Source organism: Diceros bicornis, chromosome 29, assembly GCF_020826845.1.
Source record: "Diceros bicornis minor isolate mBicDic1 chromosome 29, mDicBic1.mat.cur, whole genome shotgun sequence".
NCBI lineage: Eukaryota > Metazoa > Chordata > Mammalia > Perissodactyla > Rhinocerotidae > Diceros > Diceros bicornis.
In genome coordinates this window covers 18,637-41,853 of record NC_080768.1, presented here as the reverse complement: position 1 = coordinate 41,853, position 23,217 = coordinate 18,637, and the positions used below count along the sequence as shown (strand labels likewise).

The window sequence follows — 23,217 nt, the reverse complement described above, 5'->3', positions numbered from 1 at the left end:
GATAGCCTCATCAATCATATAACCTCATCAGCTTTATAATCCAAAGGACACATCCTGAATAACTTGGATGCCAGTCAAGATAAATCTAATCAAGCATGCTTCTTGAAGAAAACATTTTTCCTCTAATTAGGTAAATCATGTAGGTAAAATTAAGGGACACTGATTATGTCCTTTAACTCTGTACTTCTTCTAGAAGTCTTAAAAGCAAACTTCCTGTCTTTTCCCAGAGGCCTGTTTTATGGATTTTTGTTGTTATGGTCAGTACCTTAGAGAATCTACAGCAAGAGAATTCTTACTGCTTTTTATTTTTAAGAGGACATGTAATATCAGGCTGTGGGCATCAGCGTGACCATGTAAGTAGAAATACTGGTGTTGAAAATATATATTCAGGGAAAATATTTTTTAGGGTTCTGGAGTGTCCATATTTTATTACCAAGCAAGAGAAAAACCATCCAATGTATGTCTCTTTAAGTCAGATTTAGTTGAAATCCTAATGACTGTAATACTCTACAAACTTCAAAATATTACAGATTCCAAGATTAAATTACATAGTTTTAATATTGATTTTCCTGTACATAGGATGTGTTTTGACTTTTTTCTTTTCGAATGATATTAAAAAGTTTGTAAATCTAAGGGCATATCTTATTATTTCTGAAGAAAAATCAGACAGTTTATATTCATTTTAGGCACAGGCATTTGATTCCATAAAGAATATTTTGTCTTTTAGTGAACGATATCAATACAGAAGTGAGTCTGTATTATTTTTATAGCAAGCATTTTAGGAAATCAAGTACTCGATTTCCCTGGTTCTCTTGTGTTCCTGTCTTTCCAGCCTGGTTACAGTGCAGCGTTCTTGAGGCGATGCGTGCATGTGTATTACTGCATAAAGGGCATGATCTGCTGGCCACCAGACAAAAGCAAATCGTCAAGAGGCAAGATGGTGGAAAAGAAAGGGCAATTTATTACAGCTTGCTAACAAGGGGGAAGATGGCTGACTCAAAGAGCCATCTTACAGAACAAAGACTACAGGCCAGATATATAGAGGGCTGGTCTCTGAGTGGGGGCGGCATCTGGTCTCAGGGTGGGGGCATCCATCTGGTTACTGGGTGGAGGCATCTAGTCTCAGGATGAGGGCATCCATCTGATCACTGGGTGGAGGCATCTGGTCTTAGTTCCTGGCAGTCCTTTGTTTTACTTGATATGCATCAGAGACTGGAGCACCGCCCTCTACCCTGATCTTTCAGTTGTCATTGATGATGGCTGTCAGCATAGACTCTCTGCCCAGGGGTCAGTCACATTCCTAAGGAACTCAAAAGAACAAAGTTATCAACTTATAGCAGCTGGGAGGGGCCATAAAGTCCAGAGTTAGTCAGAGGTCATTCCAAGTCACAATACGGTTTCCCCTCTACAGTATGCCTTCCCTTATGTCAACTTTGTATTGAGCCGGTATTATGTGGTAGGAGACTCTGAACTAAGCCTGTGCCAGACAGGGAGTAGTGTTACACTGGAAAATAAAAAGGACAAACTGTCAGATCCTGTGGAGTTTAAAGGCTAGTTTAAAAGAGAAAATTTAAAGAAATTAAGAAAAAATACGTTGTGTACATAATCCTAAAGGATTATCCTGAAGGATATTACATCCTTGAGGAAAAATTTCTCAGAAGATAGTTAATTTCTTAAAAGTTTATTTGAGCAGTCTTAGAAATACTTGTCAAGATAGGAATAATTTTAGAGATTTCTTTTTCATGGTGACAGAACTTGTGTAAAATAGCTGAGACAAACAGAAACTTCTGTGTCCTAGGGGCTGAGACTGCAGATTGGAGGCAGGCGAGTGGGGTGGTATGGACTGGCCAGGGCAGTAGCCTAGTGGATTTCAGGGCCTGAAGGTCATGGAAGGTCTGAAGGTCCTTCTTCTCAGGCTAGTGGGAAAGCCAGAGGAAATTAAAGCTGAGAGTGATATGAATAGGTTTGTGTTTGTAAATGAGCCTTTTGCTTCAAAATGGAGTGAAATAAAGTAATTAAGAAGGGCATCATGGTATAATAAGCAATATATTTGGTCTCTGTCCCCAGTTCTTGGCACAGAGCTCCTAAAACCCTTGGAATTTCCTGAGTGATAGGTGTGGCTTTAATTATTCATAAGGAGCTTCTCTGGTTCACACCTGAGTTTATGCTAATGAGGTGACTTAGGGTGTGGCCCCTAAATAGCCTCAGGATGGGGCTTGTCATCAGAAAGACTCAGATTAGAGAGTTGGAACTTTCAGCCCCACCCAGCAGCTTCTGGGGAGGGGAGAGTTTGCTGGAGGTTGAGCTCTATAAACACTCTGGAGGAACAAGTTTGGGGGATGTTACAGGTTGGTGAAAGTTTCCATGTTCTAGAGGGTAGCATGCCCCACCTCCATGGGGACAGAGGGTCCTGCCCTAGGGACGCTTCTGGACCCCACCCTACATACCTCTTCATTTGACTGTTCATTTCTATCCTGTATAATAAACCAATAAACCTAAGTAATGTGTTTTCCTGAGTTCTATGAGTCTTTCTAGAAAATTACCAAACCTAATTTGAGAGGTTATGGGAACCCCCGAATTTGTAATTGGCTGGGCAGAAGTGTGGATAGCCTGGGTGCTCCATTTGTGGCTGGCATCTGAAGTGGGGGATGTCTTGTGGGGTGAGCCCTTTAACTTGTGGGATCTGACACTAACTCTAAGTGGATAGTATCAGAACTGAACTGAATCTTTGGACACCCAGTTGGTGTCAGATAATTGGTTGCTGGCGTGGAAAAAACTACATACACGCATTGTTGAGTTTTGAGAAATACATGACTGTTGTCTGTTATGGGGTGTTGGTAGTGAAATGGGTGGAGGAAATGAATGTATAAGGGAGATAAGAAGGCAGAACTAACAAAATGGGATTATTTTTTCTCAGATATTACTGAGCATGAGCTGTGTAACCAGGTGCTGCATATGCAGTTGGAACAAAACAGCACTTTTTGTCCTGGATGCAAGTAGAAAGGAGTAAATGGGGATTGAACTGGTCAGTAAAAATGATGAAGCTGGGGGCAGATAGACTCAAAGTAGGGTCAATGGACTACAGGTTCCCAGGAGGTAGGAGAACTGAGCTCGGGGAGTGATTCTGTGAACAAGCTGAAAGGAGAGAAGGCTGTGATCACTGGCTGTGGTCTGTGATTATTGATCTCGGGATATTCTTGGTAAAATCCAGGTATGGTTTGCACCCTTCAAGAGGACTATGTTTAGCAACCTGAGTTTGGCAAACAATTACAGCAAAATTAAAATACTAGCTGTGTCATTCTGTGGCCCTGTAATTTTGTCATATTACTAAAGCTTTCTGAAACCATGTTCATGTCATTTGTTAAACAGGTAAATGTCTTAGTCATTGTGGGCTATGATAAAATGTCACAGACCTGGTGGCTTACACAACACACATCTATTTCTCACAGTTTTGGAGGCTGGAAAGTCCAAGATCAAGGTGTCAGCCAATTTGATTCCTGGTGATGGGCCACTTCCTGGCTTGCAGAAAGCTGCCTTCTCACTGTCCCAACAAGGTAGAAAGAGAGAGCTCTGGTCTCTGCCTCTTATAATGACAATAATACCTTCATGGGGAACCCATTCTCATGACCTCATCTATACCGAACTACCTCCCAAAGGCCTCACCTTGGGGATTAGGGATTCAACATATGAATTTGGGGTGTGGGCAGCACACAGGCATTCAGTCCATAACAGTAAATATACCAAAATCAGCAGAGTTTTTGTGAGGATTAATTAAACAAATATATTTAAATCTCCAAGCAGAGAGTTATAGTTAATAAAACTTTTGTTTTCCTTATTTCCTGGACTTTAGGTACAAGGAGGTGAGTTAAATCTACTTTTGTTTGTGATATAATGTCATCATTTTTCCATGAAATACATCAAATTACCAACAAAATTTTGGTGAGAATTTAAAGTTTACCAATACTTTCAAATGTATAGTTTATGAAATGCTGGGGTGTTGTCAGTGGTGATGATTAATATAGGACAGTATTCTAGCTACAACTTTACTAAAATATCAGATAGGACAAATATATTTCCTCATAAAACCCCTGCATTCTACATTTTCTAAGTCAGGGACTCCTAGGTTTGGGATTCAGGGAGGGAATTGAATAACCCTATGAAAAACTTGGGCTCATTAACTTATAAACTCAATGCTTTTCATTTCCTTGTCTGAAAATAGAAAAGAGTATTCTTATTTATTAGCAACAGTAGCCAAAGTCTTCTCACTTCTGATCCAAGTAGACGTGAGAGCCCCTCCATTTGTATCAGAGCACGCTGCACGTTCTCGTAGACTGAGGTGGGGGGTTGCACTCAGGTGATGTATCAGGGATTCATGACCAGTGTGTCTGGGAATTGTGGATAAGATTGGAGTCTCATGGCTTCTTTCCCCTTGCTCAGCTTTTCCTGCTTACTGTTTGCACTATCTGTGAGTGCGAATCCAGAGGAAGAGAGGTGGTGGCTGAATTCTTGAGAATGCAACCATAGAGGAGCAGAGATTTGTTCTTTCTCCTGAATGACACCTCTGTTGCCAATGGATGGAAAGGCTTCTCTTGGCCTGAATCTTCTAAGAGCATCCAGGTAGTATTCAAGGATCTGAGCTCTAGTTAAGTTTTCCCAGGACTCAGGGGTGCTTTTGGTTGGTTGGGGACTGATCAAGAAATAATTTCATTTCCAACATTTATGCTAATTTATCTCATTTTCCATTAAGGATGTCTTTGCAGCTTTTTCTCACCCATCCCATGGTCTTAGTTGGGAAATAATGTAATCATTAACCATATTAGTGATTGCAACGGGCTTAGCCATGTGGTGGTAGGTGGTGGAGATGAGTAAGAGCAGAAGTTTACAGTCCACTAAGGAGGTAGTTGTTTCAGCAGGTGAGTTTAGTCAACCCAGTGTTGACATGGGGACAGATAGAGGACTGAGGGCTGTTCAATTTTCAAGAGAACACAAGACACGTTTATGTAAGAGAATGCAATGAGAAATCTGATTTTTTTCCTCAATTTTAAACTTACTAAAGTTTTTATAGGAGATATTTGAATAATTTGGAAACTTCCAAAGATGACTAAAATCCCCTTTACAACACTTAATCCCTAATCACCCACTTTCCTTTTTTGTTATTAAAATTTGTTAAAATTGGAAATCTGAAAACAATGCATAGGGAGTAATTTTTTAATTGGCTGTGCATTTTAGCAGAATGTGTGTAGAAGTTAGAGTAAAATTTAGAATCCTGTTGCAAGTTTTGAAGGACTAGGAGAGGCCAGAACTAATCAAGAGGCTTCTATTGCCTTTGAACAGAAAAACAAGATTAATGTACAGGAGACTGACACAATGATAATTGATAATTGATGATATGAATGGAGGGCTCACCACAGGAGGGATCACTTTAGGACCGTCCTCCAGACAACAATCTCAGGAGCCCTTAACTGTACTTTGGGACCTGTCCGCCCTCATATCTTGTAAAGAACAAGTGAGTTTTGTGAGATGAAAGGAGCCACTTGCTGACCCAAGTTCTCCATGAAATCTGTTCCTCCTGCAGAATGCTGGGCATTTCTTTATGATTCTCTACCTTTTAATATTAGTAGACATCACTTGTTTGTATTGTGTTTGCTGTAAAATTACCAGTTTATTGGAAAATTGCCCGGTTAATCCCACATTTGAAATTCCTTTATAATGAAGTAATTATGTGCTCACTGTGTGTGTGTATTTCTTCTTGAGTATGTGTGAAAGATCACAGAGTAACACTTGATTTGAACTACAAATGGAGTTTTAGCTTTCTGTACATACAGCACCTCCTTTGCCAGCACTATTGTGTTGACCATCCTTCCCTGGAGATTGCTAGGGATGGCCCTGATTGAGCCAGAATATCTATGATATTTCAGGAACTTGTGACCTTCAAAGATGTGGCTGTCGACGTGACGCGAGAAGAGGGGCCTGCTGGACACGCCCCAGAGAAAGCTGTTCAGAGATGCGATGCTGGAGAACCTCAGTCATCTGGCCTCCGTGGGTGAGTCTGTCAACATTTATTTGTTCATTCATTTATAAAACATGTACCCAGAGCAGCTTCCACATATGCCACTCTGCTGTCTGCCCTGACTCATATTCTTTTGTAGCACTTACAACTACCTGAATGAAATCTGTTACTCTCTTTACTTTCATCAAATGTACTACACAATTTGAATATACTCTTTCTGGCCACAATTTTATATCTTTCTACCATGCTGTCTCCAAGACTCAGAACAAGGCTGGGAATACAATGATTATTATTATTATTTTTTTTAGGATGGTTGGCCCTAAGCTAACTTCTGTTGCCAAACTTCCTCTTTTTTTTTTTTTTCCTTTTTTCCTCCCCAAAGCCCCAGAACATAGCTATATATCCTAGTTGTAGGTCCTTCTAGTTCTTCTATGTGGGATGCTGCCTCAGCATGGCTTGATAAGTGGTGCGTAGGTCTGTGTCCAGGATCCAAACCGGCAAACCCTGAGCCACTGAAGCAGAGCATGCAAACTTAACTGCTACACCACCAGGCCAGCCCTTCAATGATTATTTTTGAATGAATAAATAAATATCTAACATATTTTCTGCTCTGGGCACCATGATGAGGCTTGAGCACAGTAGTAAATATAACATCTTGTATTACTTTCCACATAAAACTCCACAGAATATTCTGGTGGAGTTTATCTTTATGGTGTCCCTTTGAAAATAATGTCAACCCACTGTATAAACATGTAATTCCTTTCTGGATGCAAACACTGAGCATTCTGCACTGTCTTTCCACTTGGGCAGAAGCATCAGCAACCAGAAGTCTTTGCTGTCTTTGGGTGCAGCGTTAGGGTGAGAACCTTGAATGTTTTCAATGGTTAAGGTGTTGTTCTCTGGGCAACCCTTCAGTGCTCACATTGTTCTTCCTCAGTAGCCTGTACTGGACTTGAATATCATCCACTGTTCTCAGCACAGAATTGTAAATCCATGTACCATTCTCCCAAATATAGGGTATCAATTCTTCATATTCGATGTGGTTTCCCAGTTGGAGCTAGGAGAGGAGTGGTGGAGGGAAGAAAGAGTACTTCCCCGAGGCCTGAGGCCAGATGAGCTCCAGGCACGTGTGCTCAGTGTGAGGAGATGGCTAGTCAATGGGTGAATAGCACCTCACTGAGGTCGGCTGCAGATTTCCTTGAGTGAATTGATAGATTCAGAAAAGTATGAGTGGCCATTGAGACAATATTCTTCAGATTGTGTCAATATTTGTCACAGTTATCAATTTCTCATGTATCCTCCTATACTTATATTTGACCTCAGAGAAGCAATGCTCCTGTCCTTACTGTAGGTAAAATTTCGCATTGTGGTCTTTGTCACGGTCTCTGGATTCTTCCTTTTAATTATTTCCACTCTCATATCCTCTGCAACAGCCCATCATTATTTTATTTTTCTTTAACTTAAACATTGAAGTTTTTTTTTAAGTGATATTACTCTAAAACGTGCTGGTATATTCTTCAATTTTACATTATTTCGTCATGCAGTGCTCAGTGTTTGAAACATACTTACATGGGCCTTGCGTGCTTCTCAACAATTTAATTCCCCTAATTCCACTCAAGATATTTCTTAGGTTTATTTCTTATTTTCTTCAATTATATCAGGCATGGAAAACAGCCATAAAAAACAAGAAATAATACCCATGTAAGATATTTGCAGGAAGGACCTATCTAACTGCAAGACAAAAGTAAGTTTCTTAGGGGTAAACCTTGATCATCCATATTAAAGACCTGGGAATGGGACAAGTTATCAATTCGGAAGAATCACATAACAATAGTTCAAATGTGGCATAAGTACATTTCACAGAACATGATTGAAAATTTCAATTTGGAGAAGAAAGTAACCTGGATTTAAACTGTAACTTCTGATAAAAGGATAATTGCATAATCATGGTTTATTTGCATGAAACATAATGAAATCTTCAAAATTACTCAGCCTTCCAGTAAAGATGCTACAAAAGGTAAAAAACTTTGTTGCATACAGAAGATTAACACACCATGTGTACGTAAGTAACATGGAGAAGATTTTAATTGGAGATTATCACTGAATGATCAGCCTAGAATTCATATGTAGAAAATGAACGAGTGAATATATGTGAGCAGTCCTTTAACAGTCTCTTGTCTCTCTCCCAACACCAGAGATATTACTCTGGAGAGGACCTCTTTGAACATACTGGCTATGATGATATTTTCACTCTCACTTACACATTGACTCAACATGTCTTAATTCACACCAGAGAGAAACCCTATAAATTTAATGGATGTGAGAAACACTTCAGTTGTAGAAGGAACCTTTATAGACACCAGAGAATTCACATGGGAGAGAAACCCTATAGGTGTAATGAATGTGGGAAATACTTCAATTGTAGAAGGAAACTTTACAGATACCAGAGAACTCACATGGGAGAGAAACCCTATAAATGTGATGTATGTGGAAAACACTTCAGCCAGAAAGCTCACTTTAATTTCCACAAAATAACTCACATAGGAGAGAATCTATATGTCTGTAATCAACGTGGAAGGGCCTTCAGTCATTCTTCATCCTTAGCTAGACATAAGCAAATTCACACTGGAGAGAAGCCATATGAATGTCATCTATGTGGGAAAGCCTTTGTTCAAAGCTCTTGCCTTACAAGACATGAGAGAACTCACTCTATAAATGTAATGAACATGGAAGAGTCGTCAGCCACAGGTTTAATCTGAAACAAATCAGAGAACTCATTCAGGGGAGAAATTCCATGACTATATTCATTATGGAAATACCTTCATTTGTAATTTATCTTTTAACAACACGAGTGAACTCCACTTGGGTGAACTCTGTACTTATAATCAAAGTGGAAGAGACTTTATTTTTGATTATTTATTTATTTATTTATTTTTGTGAGGAGATCAGCCCTGTGCTAACATCTGCCAATCCTCCTCTTTTTTTTTTTTGCTGAGGAAGACTGGCCCTGGGCTAACATCCATGCCCATCTTCCTCCACTTTATATGGGACGCCGCCACAGCAGCATGGCTTGCCAAGCAGTGCGTTGGTACATGCCCCGGATCCGAACCGGTGAACCCCGGGCCACCGCAGCAGAGCATGTGCACTTAACTGCTTGTGCCACCGGGCCGGCCCCCAAGGTGGAAGAGACTTTAGCTGATCTCTAGTCATGGAGTGCACAAGAAAACTCAGTATGAATAATAATCTAATTTCACTGAAATGGGAAATTAGACAGGAAGGTCTTTATCAGGAGGGGGTTACTCTAGGGAAATAACAGAAAATTGTCTGGAGAATTTATTCAGTGTAATATGCATGGAAAAAACTTTTACTCATAGAGAAACTATTGTAGACATGAGGTTTCACACTATGTATAAAATACTTGAAGTGTAATGAATGAAGGGAAGTCTTCAGTGATTTTTAGTTCCTTAGTCAACATTCAATTTCTCACACTGTGTATATATGAATGCTAAAATCAAACAAAAAGTTGGAGTTTGAATCAGAAATCCCTGGCTGGGAAAAATACCTATCCAGAATGTTTTACCACACAATTTAGACATTAATTTATAATTCTGTCTAATGGCCTATTATTACAAAAATGTAGGATAAAAATGTAGGATTGAGGCATCATCTGGAAATTCTGAATGCAGAATTTTGTAACAAGCAATGATTTCTTTTTGATGAAGTAGTGCTTAGAAATATATATGAAGCAAAGTTGTTGCTGAAAAATCTATTGTGTTGGTCAGCATAAATTTTTCATGCATCAATAATCATAATTATGATGATTGGGTTCAACCAGAAAGTAACTTCGAATATTAACTGAAAAATGTAGAACACAAGATGATGTGTCATTACTATGTATACTGTTAACATGTATGTATATTACAAAGATGAATTAAAGGTTGATAAGTAGATAATTTGTGAGTGAAGTCTGCTGGTGCATAAATTTTTCTTTTAAAATGCCACGATTGATGGGCCGGCCCCATGGCTTAGTGGTTAAGTGCACGTGCTCCGCTGCTGGCGGCCCGGGTTCAGATCCCGGGCATGCACCAACGCACCGCTTCTCTGGCCATACTGAGGCTGTGTCCCACATACAGCAACTAGAAGGATGTGCAGCTATGACATACAACTATCTACTGGGGCTTTGGGGGGAAAAATAAATTGAAAAAAAAATACCATGATTGAGACAAAGCAGGTATATAATGATAAAGGGTCAATTCAACAAGATGATATAATATCTATAAAATATACCCAACATAGGAGCACCTAAATAAATAAAGCAAATATTAACAGACTTAAAGGGAGAAATAGACAGAAACACAATGATAGTAGGAGATTTTAATACTCCACTTTCATCAATGGATACATCATCCAGACAAAAAATCAATCAGTAAACATCAGCCTTAAATAACATGTTAGACCAGATGGATTTAACAGATATATACAGAACATTCCATCCAAAAGCAACAGGATACACATTCTTCTCAAGCACACATGGAACATTCTCCAGGAGAGATCATATGTTAGGCCACAAAACAAGTCTTAATAAATTAAAGAAGATTGAAGTCATATCAAGCAGTTTTTTTTTCTGATCACAATGGTATGAGAAACTAGAAATCAATTATAAGAACTGGAAATTTCACAAATGTGGAGATTAAACAAATGGAACTGAACAACTAATGGATCAAAGCAGAAATCCAAAGAGAAATCAAAAAGTACTTTGAGACAGGGGCCAGCCCAGTTGCATAGTGGTTAAGTTCACACACTCTGCTTTGGCAGCCCAGGGCTTTTGGGTTTGGATCCCAGGCATGGACCTACACACCTCTCATCAAGCCATGCTGTAGCGGCATCCCACATACAAAACAGAGAAAGACTGGCACAAGTGTTAGCTCGGAGACAATCTTCCTCAAGCAAAAAGAGGAAGATTGGCAACAGATCTTAGCTCAGGGCCAATCTTCTTCACCCAAAAAAACCCTTGAGACAAATGAAAATGGAAATACAGCATACCAAAACTCATGGAATGCAGCGAAAGCAGTTCTAAGAACTTCACAGCAATAAATGCCTACATCAAGAAACCATAAAACTCTCAAATAGACAATCTAATTTTATATCTTAAGGAACCAGAAAAAGAAGAACAAACAAAGCCCTAAGTTACTAGAAGAAAGGAAGTAACAAGTATCACAGCAGAAATAAATGAAATAGAGCCTGAAAAGACCAATGAAACTAAGAGCTGTTTCTTTGAAATGATAAACAAACTGTTTTCTCCACAAACTTCTTTTCTATGTTCACAGAGTGGCCATGAGTGTGTGCATTGGCACCATCTGCCCTTTAAGTGCCTTCCAGTCCGTCAAAATCAGCCCCAGCAACACCAGGTGTGCAGAGCTTAAACTATAAGTCCCCCAACACATTGGGCCATGCCATAACCTGTGCTGGATCCTCAACATGCTAGTAAATACCGTTTTTCTTATGTATGTATCTGGCGAGTGGAACACCAAAAACATCACAAAGAAAAAAGATTGGGGATACTGTTCTGGAGGAGTTAATAACAAAACTACATGATTACTATATGCAGGATTGTTATCCTCCTATGATGTTTTGTGTTTAGGACTTATGGCGTGGGCCAGTGACTCCGTGGTTTTCATCCTCTACAGACACAAGCAGTGGATACAACACATTCATAGGACCAACCTCTCCCCTAGATCCTCCACTGAGTCCAGAGCAACCCAAGGCATCTTTGCATTGTTGAGTACCTTTGCATCTTTTCACACTCTCTCCTACATCTTCTCAATGTATTTTCATTTTTTTATTGTCTTAAAATACACATAATATAAAATTTACCATCTTATCCATTTTTAAGTGTACAGTTCAGTGGTATTAAATACATTCATAATGTTGTGCAGCAATCACTACCATCCATCTCCATAACTCTTTTCATTTTTAGAACTGAAACTTTATACCCATTAAACAATAACTCCCTATTCCCTCATCCCCTGGCAAACACCATTCTACTTTCTATGATTTTGACTACTCTAAGTACTTCATAAGTGGAACCATACTATATTTGCTTTTTTGTCTGACTGGCTAATTTCACTTAGTATATTGTCATCAAGATTCATCCAGGTTGTAACGTGTCAGAATTTCCTTTTTAAGTAATATTCCATTGTATGTATATACCATATTTTGCTCCTTCAGTCATCTGTTGATGCACACTTGAGTTGCTTCCACTTTTCAGTTACTGTGAATAATGCTGCTATGAACATGGGTGTACAAATCTCTCTTCAAGGCCCTGCCTTCAATTCTTTTGGGTATGTACCCAAAAGTGAATTGCTGGATCATATGGTAAATATATTTTTAATTTTTTGAGGCAGCACCATACTGTTTTCCACAGTGGCTGTATCATTTTACATTCCCACCAAAAGTGCACAAGTGTTCCAATTTCTCCCTATCCTCACAACACTTGCTATTTTCTGTTCTTTTTTTTTCTTCACAGTGATAGCCATCCTAATGGGTGTGAGGTAATATCTCATTGTAATTTTGATTTGCATTTCCCTAATGATTAGTGATGTTTAGCATCTTTTCATATGCTTATTGTTCATTTGTATATCTTTGGAGAACTATCTATTGAAGCCTTTGCCCATTTTTGAATTGGGTTGTTTGTTTTTCTGTTGTTGAGTTTTAGGGGTTCTCTATATATTCTGGATATTGATCCCTCATCCAATATATAATTTGCAGATAGTTTTCCCATTCTGTGGCTTCCCTTTTTCTCAGTTGATAGTGTCTTTTGATGTATACTTTTTAAAAACGTTCATGAAGTTCATTTTGTCTATTTTTTGTTTTGTTGCCTGTGCCTTTCATGTCATACCCAAGAAATGATTGCCAAACCCAATATTGTGAAGCTTTTGCCCTAAGCTTTTTTCTAAGTTTTATAGCTTTAGGTCTTACATTTAAGTCTTTGATCCATTTTGAGTTAATTTTTGTATATGCTGTTAGGTAAGATCCGACTTCATTCTTTTGCATATGGATATCCAGTTTTCCCAGCACCATTGTCGAAAAGACTGTCCTTTCCCCATTGAATAGTTTTGTTACTTTTCTCATAAATCAATTCACCATATATTTGAGGGTTTGTATCTGGGCTCTGTATTCTCTTCCATTAGTCTATATGTCTTTCTTTATGCCAGTACCACACTGTTTTGATTACTATAGCTTTGTAGTAAATCAGGAAGTGTCAGTCCTCCAGCTTTGTTCTTCTTTTTCAAGATTGTTTTGGCTATCCAGGGTCCCATGAGATTCTATATGAATTTTAGGAAATATTATTCTGTTTTTGCAAAAAGAAAATCATTGTGATTTTTATATGGATTGTATTGAATCTGTAGATTGCTTTGGGTAGTACTGTCATCTTAATAATACTAAGCTTTCTAATTCATGAACATGTGATGTGCTTCCATTTATTTGTGTCTTTCTTTCAGCAATGTTTTGTAGTTTTCATTGTACAAGTCCTTAATCTCTTTGGTTAAAGTAATCCCTAAGTATTTCCTTTGTTTTGATTTTGATTCTTCAATGTTGTCATTTTATTGGGCTCTTTTTAATAATCCTAGTTGGTGGCTGGGAGATGAGCACCTCTGCAGTAAGCACTGTTTATTTTTCTACAATCATCTCCTTTGTTTTCTTTAACTGCAAACCCAGTATGTCCAGGCTGGGATCTGCCTATTATGGAGGGATAATTCCCAAAAGTGGTCAGACAGCTCTAAATTTTGTTTTTTTTTTTTTTTTTTTTTAACAGTGCAGTCGTTTAAGCACCACAATGATCAGTCATGTTAAAGATAAGAGGCCCAAAATGGAGTTGCTTATGCTAAGCCTCATATCACCAAACCAAAACTTAACTAGTTATATTTTTGGCTCTCCCAGAGAGCCAAAATCTTAAAGCAGGCAATCAGAAACTGCCTGATCAGCATTAGTTAGGTAATCTGCCTGATAAACCCCTGGCATCCCCTGTAAGGAAAGTAACTGCAAAAACCAACCCAATCAGCTTTTTTGCCTAGTATAACTTCCTTATTGCTCCCTTCTGCCTATAAAATCTCTTGCTTTGTATAGCTCTTCAGAGTTCGTTTTTATCTGCTAGGTTGGATGCTGCCTGATTCATGAATTGCTGAATAAAACCAATAAAATCTTTAAAATTTACTCAGTTGAATTTTGTTCTTTAATGGTCATATAACAGAGAGATCATGAACAACTGAGTCTTTATAGGATTTATAATGTAGTAGGAATGGCAGCTACAGAATTAATCTTTTTCAAAATATTTTAATTTCTGTTTTATTAAATGTTGCAATGGAGAACATTTAGAAATTTAGAGTTTAAACTCTTTTAGTTTAAGAATTCATAAAAATAGGGCCTCTGACAATTTGGAGAAAATGGAAATTTATGTATCTAACTTTATATCAATAAATTTAAATTTCCCAAGAATTAACCAGGCAAAGAAGTGTGAGAAATATTTAATGAAATAGAAAAACCTGAGTGATGATCAATCAAAAAAGTGATAAGTAAAAAATAGTGACTCTGCAGCAGGTGTCCTGGGATGAAGCTTGAAGGAAATAATGTAACAGACACATATTTTCCATTTTACTTTAAAAGCTAAGAAGAAAGTTCATCACTTGAAATATATAATGCTTTGGGGGAGTTGCATATTTTAATATTTTCTTGTAGAAATGGACAGAATGACCTGAGTGGGGCAAAGTGAGCATAAGAAGCAAATTAGGTTTTAATTTGAATTCAGTTTGGACCTATAAATATGAGTGTTGTAAATTAAACCAACTGGTTTTTGGAGCCCTTAGAAGGTAGATTATTCTGTATTGAGCAATGATTGTAATTGGCCTGTTGGATAGAAAGATGCATTAATGTGGACCCTGTATTCTGAACTTTGGAAATGAATCTATGGTGAAATCATTCATCATAGAGGAGCTGAAGATAAGGCATGCAGGGATGACATTCATGATTCCATTTTATAGGGGGGTTACTGCTTCTTTGAAATATCTCAGGGAGCAAACTTGACAAAATAATATAAACTGGGTAATTCCTTGATCATAGTGAAAAAATATCAACAGATCTTTTGTGATAATTGTTAAATAAAGCAAATAAAATTTATGAAGGATTCAAAAATTTGAACAATGAAATGAACAAACTTGACCTAATGGGTATATATTGATCCTATATTTTTTCCAACTTTATTGAATTATAGTTGACAATTAAAAATTATATAAAAGCTGTACAACTTGATAACTTGATATACATATACTAAGATAGTCTGAGATATTTACTAAAATTTAGCTAATTAGCATACCCATCACCTCACACAGTTACTTTTTTTTTTCCTTTGGTGCTAAGAACACAAGATCTACCCTTTTAGTGAATTTCTAGTATCAACACAATGTTGTTAACTATAATCACATCATTGTACATTAGATCTCCAGAAGTTATCTATCTTGCATAATTGAAACTTGGTACTGCTTGACCAACATCTCCCTATATGGCCCTCCCCTCAGCCCTTGGTAACCACCATTCTATTCTCTATTTCTATGAGTTTGACATTTTTAGATTCCACATGTAAGTGAGAATGTGCAGTATTTATCTTTGTGCATCTGGCTTATTTCAGTTAGCATAATGTCCTCCAGGTTCATCCATGTTGTCCCAAATGGCAAGATTTCCTTCTTTTTTAAGGCTGAATAATGTTCCATTGTGTATGTGTAGATATATATCTCTCTCACATTTTCTTTATCCATTCATTCATCAATGGACATTTAGATTGTTTCCATATTTTGGCTATTGTGAATAATGCTGCAATGACCATGGGCATGCAGATATCTCATTGAGATACTGATTTCATTTTCTGTGGCTATGTACTCAGAAGTGGGATTGCTGATTCATAAAGTAGTTCTATTTTTAATTTTTTAAGGAAACTCCATACTGTTTTCCATAATGGGTGTACCAATTTACATCCCACCACCAGTGTACAAGGGTTCTCTTTTTTTCCCCAAAGCCCCTCCAACACTTATCTTTCATTCTGCTGATTATAACCAAAAAGGTGTGAAACAATGTCTCATTGCTATTTTGATTTGCATTTCCCTGAAAATTAGTGAAGTTGAACATTTTTTTCATATACCTGTTGGCCATTTGTATGTCTTTTTTGGAAAAATGTCTATTTAGATCCTTTGTCCATTTTCTAAATTGGGTTATTTTTTTTGCTAGAGTTGCACAGGTTTTAAATATCTTGGATATTAACCCCTTATGAGATATATGGTTTGCAAATATTTTCTCCCATTTCTTAGGTTGCCTTTTCACTCTACTGATTGTTTTCTTTGTTGTGTGGAAGCTTTTTAGTTTAATACAATCCCATTTGTCTGTTTTTGGTTTTGCTGCCTGTGCTTTTGGTATCATATCCAAAAAAATTCATTGCATAGACCAATGTCAAGGAGCTATTCCCCTGTTTTCTTCTAGTGGCTTTATGGTTTCAGGTGTTACATTTAAGTCTTTAATCCATTTTGAGTTGATTTTTGTATATGGTGTGAGAACCAGTTTCATTCTTTGCAAGGGGACATTCAGTTTTCCCAACATCATTTATTGAAGAGACTATCCTTTCCCCATTGTATGTTCTTTGCACCCTTATCAAAGACCAGTTGATCACAGATGCATGGATTCACCCTGTTTTAAATCACATATTTTCAGTATATATGGAATAGTTTGATAATTTGATCTAAAGGAAAGTTTTAACAAATATAAAATATTTAATCAGATTAACTTTGCTATCCATTAAGTAATAATATTTGTGAAATAGTACATTAAGGGACTTAAAAATATTTAAAAACTTTAAAAAACTGAGTAAAACTAATTTTATACATATTTTAAATTAAAAACTAGAAATTTTATTTCTAATGAATAAAGTTTATTACACTCAAAGACAATGAAAATTCTTCATATCAAAGTTGTACACTTGTTTAAGATTATGTAGAAGGGGCTGGCCCGGTGGTGCAAGTGGTTAAGTGTGTGCGCTCCGCTGCGGTGGCCCGGGCTTCGCCAGTTCGGATCCCGGGTGCGCACTGATGCACCGCTTGTCAAGCCATGCTGCTGTGGCGGCGTCCCATATAAAGTGGAGGAAGATGGGCATGGATGTTAGCCCAGGGCCAGTCTTCCTCAGCAAAAAGAGGAGGATTGGCAGATGTTAGCTCAGGGCCGATCTTCCTCAAAAAAAAAAAAAAGGGTATGTAGAAGAAATGAGATAGCTATAATTCTTATACTAGAATAGACGATGCCTGGCAATACGTCTGATACATGTCAAATTCTGTAATTTATAAGAAGGAAACATAGGATGAATGTAAGTAACATTGTGTAATGTATGTAATAATATTTAGAGTATTACATTGGTTATAATAAAAACTGAATAAAATGATAAAATAGAGCTACTGCAGTGTTGAGAAAAAATGTTAAAAGACATACTTAATAGTAAGAATAAATAGTAGATAAAACTATGGATAATATATTTTTTAAATCTCTACACACTAATACAAACAACCTTATTCTAATAAATTTAAAAACTGAGAGGAAAAATGATTTCTGTAAAACAACACAGAATACCAAGGCAGAATTAGGAAGAGTTAAAAACTCAGAAAAACAGAAGTTAAATACTTGGAAACATTAATCAATAGTTTTGATTGTCTTAAGGACCATTTCCCCATACTTTTAAGGTTTGGGGATCCCTCTTTCTTTTAAATCTATTTAAAAAGCAGGAAAAGAAAGCTGTGGAAAGATTTTGTGACTGTTACATACAGATCTTTCTCAACTTACAATGGGGTTACATCCTGATAAACCCATCATAAGTTGAAAATATTGTAAGTCAAAGCTGCATTTAATACACCTAACCTGTGAAACATCATAGCTTCATGTAGCTTACCTTAAACGTACTCAGAACACTTACATTAGCCTACAGTTGGGCAAAGTCATTTAACACAAAGCCTATTTTATAATAAAGTGTTGAATAGCTCATGTAATTTATTGAATACTGTACTGAAAATGAAAAACAAAATAGCTGTATGGGTACAGAATGGTTGCTAAGTGCATCTGTCGTTTACCCTCGTGATCACGTGGCTGACTGGGAGCTGTGGCTGGGTGCTGCTGCCCAGCATCAGGAAAGAGCATCACACTGTATATCAGTAACCCAGAAAGATCAAAATTCAAAATTTGAAGTATGCTTTCTACTGAATGCATATCACTTTTGCATCGTAAAGTTGAAAAATCCTAAGTTGAACCATCGTTAAGTCAGGGACCGTCTATACGTTATACCACAACCTTGAAAGTAAAATAATATAAGCTATGAAATTTGATATAAAATCAGTATATGAAATATTAAAAATGATCAAAAAGAGTTTATTTCAGGAATGCAGGGCATCCCAATAGGAGAATCAACACATATCATCAAACTTTAAAACTAAAGAAGACAACCATATTCACTGAGTACATTATTTTATAGCTTTGTTAATTTTTATAAGTGACTTATCTTAGGAAAAACACTGTCAAAGAACATTTCAATTATTAGTGATCACAACATATCAAGATATAGGAATAAATGATACAAATGGTCAATGAGCACATGAAAATACTCAATATCCTTACTCATTAGGCAAATGCAAATCCAATCACTTCATGGCAACTAGGATAGCTATATTCAAAAAGAAGATAATAACACGTGTTGTTGACGATTTGGAGAAATTGGAACACTCATACTGTGCTGGTGAGAATATAAAATGTTGCAGCAACTTTGGAAAACACTTTGGCAGTTCCTCAAAAGGTTAAATGTAGAGTTACCATGTGACCTATTATTCCCTGCCTAGGTATACACCCAAGAGAAATGAAACCTCTGTCCACCCAAAAACTTGTACACAAATGTTCATAGCATTATTCTTAATAGCCAAAAGTGTAAACAACTCGAATGCCTATCAGTGGATGAATGACTAAAGGAAATTTAGTTTATCCATACAATGGAATATTATTCAGACATAGAAAATATTAAGTACTCATATGTGCTACAAAATAAACACTGAAAATATAATGCTCAGTGCAAAAAGCCAGAAAAAAAGGTCATATAATGTATGATTCCATCTGTTTAAAAGTCCAGAACAGACAAATTCATAGATACAGAAAGTACATTAGTGGTTGCCAAGGACTGTGAGGTAGAGGAATGGGAAGTGACTGCTTAATGAATGTCAAGTTTCTTTTTGGGGTGATGAAGTTGTCTGGAATTTGATTAGTGGCAATCAAATCAAATTCAATTTACAATTTACAACATTGTAAATATACCAAAAACCAATGAATTGTACACTTTAAAATGGTAAAAATGGTGACTAATATGAATTTTATCTCAATAAAATAAATTTTAAAAAATTACAAACCACTGTTGCCAATAATGAGGAATAACTTACTGGCTGTAAATGCCCGCGCGCACACACACACACACACACACACACACACACACAAAGTACAGAAATACTCAATTAGTAAAGAGAAAAATTGAACTTAGAAATGATGCAGAGTTAAAAAGTTCTTTGGTGCTTTGGATTCACTTAGGAGAGCCAAGAAAAGATGCCCTGGCTTTAACCATTCATGTTGTGCACTTCTGTGTCATAAACATTTACCTGGCACTAGTAGATGACCAAGTGGGCCTATTGGTTTGAACTTTTCAATAATTAAAAGATAATTTTCAAAAAAGGGTGAAATCATGACAGTCTTACATGTATGAACACGTTAAAATATTTTACTTAAGTCAGCAGATACTATAGCCAGTTCAAAAAATAAAGAGTAGACATAGGAATATTGACCAAAAATATTGAAATGAATATGTAAATGGAAGGAACACTGGTTATATTAGTGTGAGAGGAGAGACAACTGAATCTCTACTAGACAAGACGTTATGTATTTTATCAGTGACCTGAAACTTTCAAGGGTTGTAGAAGAGGTCACAGGCATAGTAAGGCTAGAGGTAGATAACCTGGAATGGTGGCCTCTAGACAGGGCCTCTACTACACATACATTTTTTTCTATAATGTTAAAATTGAGTAGAAAGTCAGGATTTATTCAGAGGGCCCAGTCATTAAACTGACCAGGTCCCCATCACAGATGATCTAGGCGCAGGCCTGATCTGGCCGAGTGGACACCAATGACATCCCATGGTCTCGGGTGTCACAAAGACCTCTTCCTGACAGATAAGAGGCCCTTACATATGTCGTGGCTCATAGACACTCTGGGGATTGTAGTCCTGTAGATATCTCATCTTAAATGATTTTAGAGAGCACGCAATAGTTCTTAAAAACAGAGTCACCATTGTGTTTTCATATCCTAAAACTGATTCATGAATTTTATTTAGCGATCTTACAAAACACATGAAAATGGCCTTGGTTCATTTATTTTTTTTAACCGCTCCATTCAGAGTGAGGTCCTGCCAATCACGTTAGTAAGCTGAACCTAATTAAAGACAAAAATTAAGGTCATTATTTGGTCATGAGAAAATGTAAACATGGCAATACTCATTTAAAAATGAGTGGTTAATGGGGCTGGCTCCATGGCTTAGTGGTTAAGTGCTCGCGCTCCGCTACTGGTGGCCTGGGTTCGAATCCCGGGTGTGCACCAACGCACCGCTTCTCCAGCCATGCTGAGGCCGCATTCCACATACAGCAACTAGAAGGATGTGCAACTATGACATACAACTATCTACTGGGGCCTTGGGGAAAAAAAAAGGAGGAATGGCAATAGATGTTAGCTCAGAGCCGGTCTTCCTCAGCAAAAAGAGGAGGATTAGCATGGATGTTAGCTCAGGGCTGATCTTCCTCACACACACACAAAATAATAAAATAAAAAATAAATAAATTCTTAAAAAAAAATAAAAAAAATAAAAATGAGTGGTTAAGTTCCATGCTGTGCTTAGGTGGTGGCCCAAGGTTTGCAAGTTTGGATCCCAGGCGCAGAGATATGCACTGCTTATCAAGCCATGCTGTGGCAGCTGTCCCACATATAAAGTAGAGGAAGATGGGCACAGGATTTTAGCCCAGGGCCAATCTTCTTCAGCAAAAAGAGAAAGATTGGCAACAGATGTTAGCTCAGGGCTCATCTTCCTCACACACACAAAAAAAGATGTATTTCCCGAAAAATACACATTTTAAAAGTTTCATTATCCATACTAGACTCAAAATATTCAGAAACAGAAAACAAAAACATAGATTAAACGATCTTATATTTTTCAAATTAAAAATGCTCTTTCAGATTGCAGTGTGTCTGGCCACACGCAAAGTTGGGTGAGAAATGCAGGATAGGTTTCAGCGAGACCTAAGAAAAGACCCGGACACAGCGAACAAGACATATGGGTTTATTGGGAGTTACTTACAGGGATGTCCAGTGGCGTCCAGCTGGACAGCAATGTGCACCTGCTACCGTGGGCAGGGACAGGGTTGCTTATATAGGCAGGGGATACAAAGGCTATATGCTTGTCAAGAGGGGCTGGCCCTGGTACCACCCGCATTCCCAGGAACAGGAGCGCACTGTGGGCTCTGTGTCCCTTTAAGACGTGATGTTCCTCGGTGAGATAACGTAAGATCAGGCTGGCCAGGCCCTGGATTGCTACAAATCCCAGCAGCTGGGCATCCTGCCTAGAAGGGAGCCAGAAGGACACCTAGTTGCAATGGGCTTGTGGGCTCTTCCTGAGCAACCAAGGGCCCATGCCCTACACAACGGGAACAAAAATAATGAAAAAAGTGAAATTAAAATTTATTCAGAAAATGACAATTATGGAATACCATTCTTTTCTATCTCAAAGGTATCTGAATTTATAAATCATCTCAAGAAGTTTGAAATAGAACAAATTAAATGCAAAGGAGAAAGGAATAAATATGTATATAATTTCATCCTTTTTAATGCAACTCCTCAGCCCTTCATCATAGTCCAGGTTCTGGACACGTGAAGTACCGGGAACTGAGCCCAGGGCTTGTCACCGCCTCCTACGTGAACGTGGAGTAGAAATGGAAATGACATTCTTCGGCCCTGGTGTGAAATTGCACAGGCAGTTTGGCGGTTCACATTCTAGCTTTCATCGTAAAGCACCCGTTTTAATTGCTGGAGCCTCAGAAGTTCCAGATCCAACCGCGGCCCACATCGACCCGCACCAAGGTCCGGGCTGCCACAACCCAGGTCCCCGGATGGACACTCACAAAATGTTCACAGGAAAGGTATTTTGACATACACCATTTTCAAGTGGTTGAGAAGGAAACATCTCAGCATTCATTGTGTGTCCTCAAAACGCTCAGCTTTTACCTTCAAGTGTCTTTGCAACATTCAACGTGAAGTAGAACGGAAGCAGCCAGGCTCCACTGGACACACATCTACGTGGATGCAAAGCGTAGACCCAAGTTCCGTGGGAGGAAAAAAGCCTCGGAAACGCCCCGGGGCTGGAGGAAGGAAGTCCGGGAACTGCCCGGACGTCGGCCCCGCCCACGCAGCTGCCTGCCGACCCGGAAGCGGAAATACTGTGGCGCAACTCTTACTCGGTGAATGTGCTGCGGTCGTCGTGGCTCAAGCGCGCTCGTCGCGTCCTCTCCCGCCCCGTCCTCCACGCCCGGCCCGGGCCCCAGCGGACGTCCCAGGCCCCGCCCGCGGGGTCACCGCGTCGCCCGGAGACGCCCGGGGCCGGTCGCGCCGCTGCCGGGGCCGCGTCCGTTTCCGGTTGAAGTCGCTCCGCGGCCGCCCCGCCCGCCTGTCTGCGCCGCTCTCTCGGCCGCGTCCCGCCCCGCGCCGTGTCCCGTCCCCCCGGGACGTGCGTTCTCGCCCCGTCGCCCCCTCGGCCTCGGGGCAGCCCGGGACGCCGCGCCCTCCCCCGGCCCTGGACTCTGCAGACCCGGCCCTCTCCGGAGACCCTCCCGGTCCACGTCCCCCTGCGGCTCCCGGGGCTCCCCTCGCGGTCACCGCCTCAGGGAGGGTCTGAGCCCCGCGCTGGGCTGGGGGTGTCCGCCCCTGCCCTGCGACGCCCCCTGTTCTCTGCCCCAGATCCCGCCCGCCGCTGTCCTGCCGGGCGTCCACGGTCCCGATGAACTCTTCCTCCACAAGGGCATCTTTATTTCATCCTGTGAATGTGGAGGTGGGGAGGG

At 38.9% G+C, this 23,217-nt stretch overlaps 1 long non-coding RNA gene across 1 annotated transcript; it reads left to right on the top strand.

Moving 5' to 3' along the window:
• Positions 1–4,514: 4,514 nt before the first annotated feature.
• On the top strand, positions 4,515–22,708 carry LOC131393889 (uncharacterized). Its single transcript, XR_009215992.1, has 3 exons — positions 4,515–4,617; positions 5,919–6,043; positions 22,005–22,708. It is a non-coding gene; the product is annotated as an uncharacterized LOC131393889 (long non-coding RNA).
• The last annotated feature ends 509 nt before the right edge of the window (positions 22,709–23,217 follow it).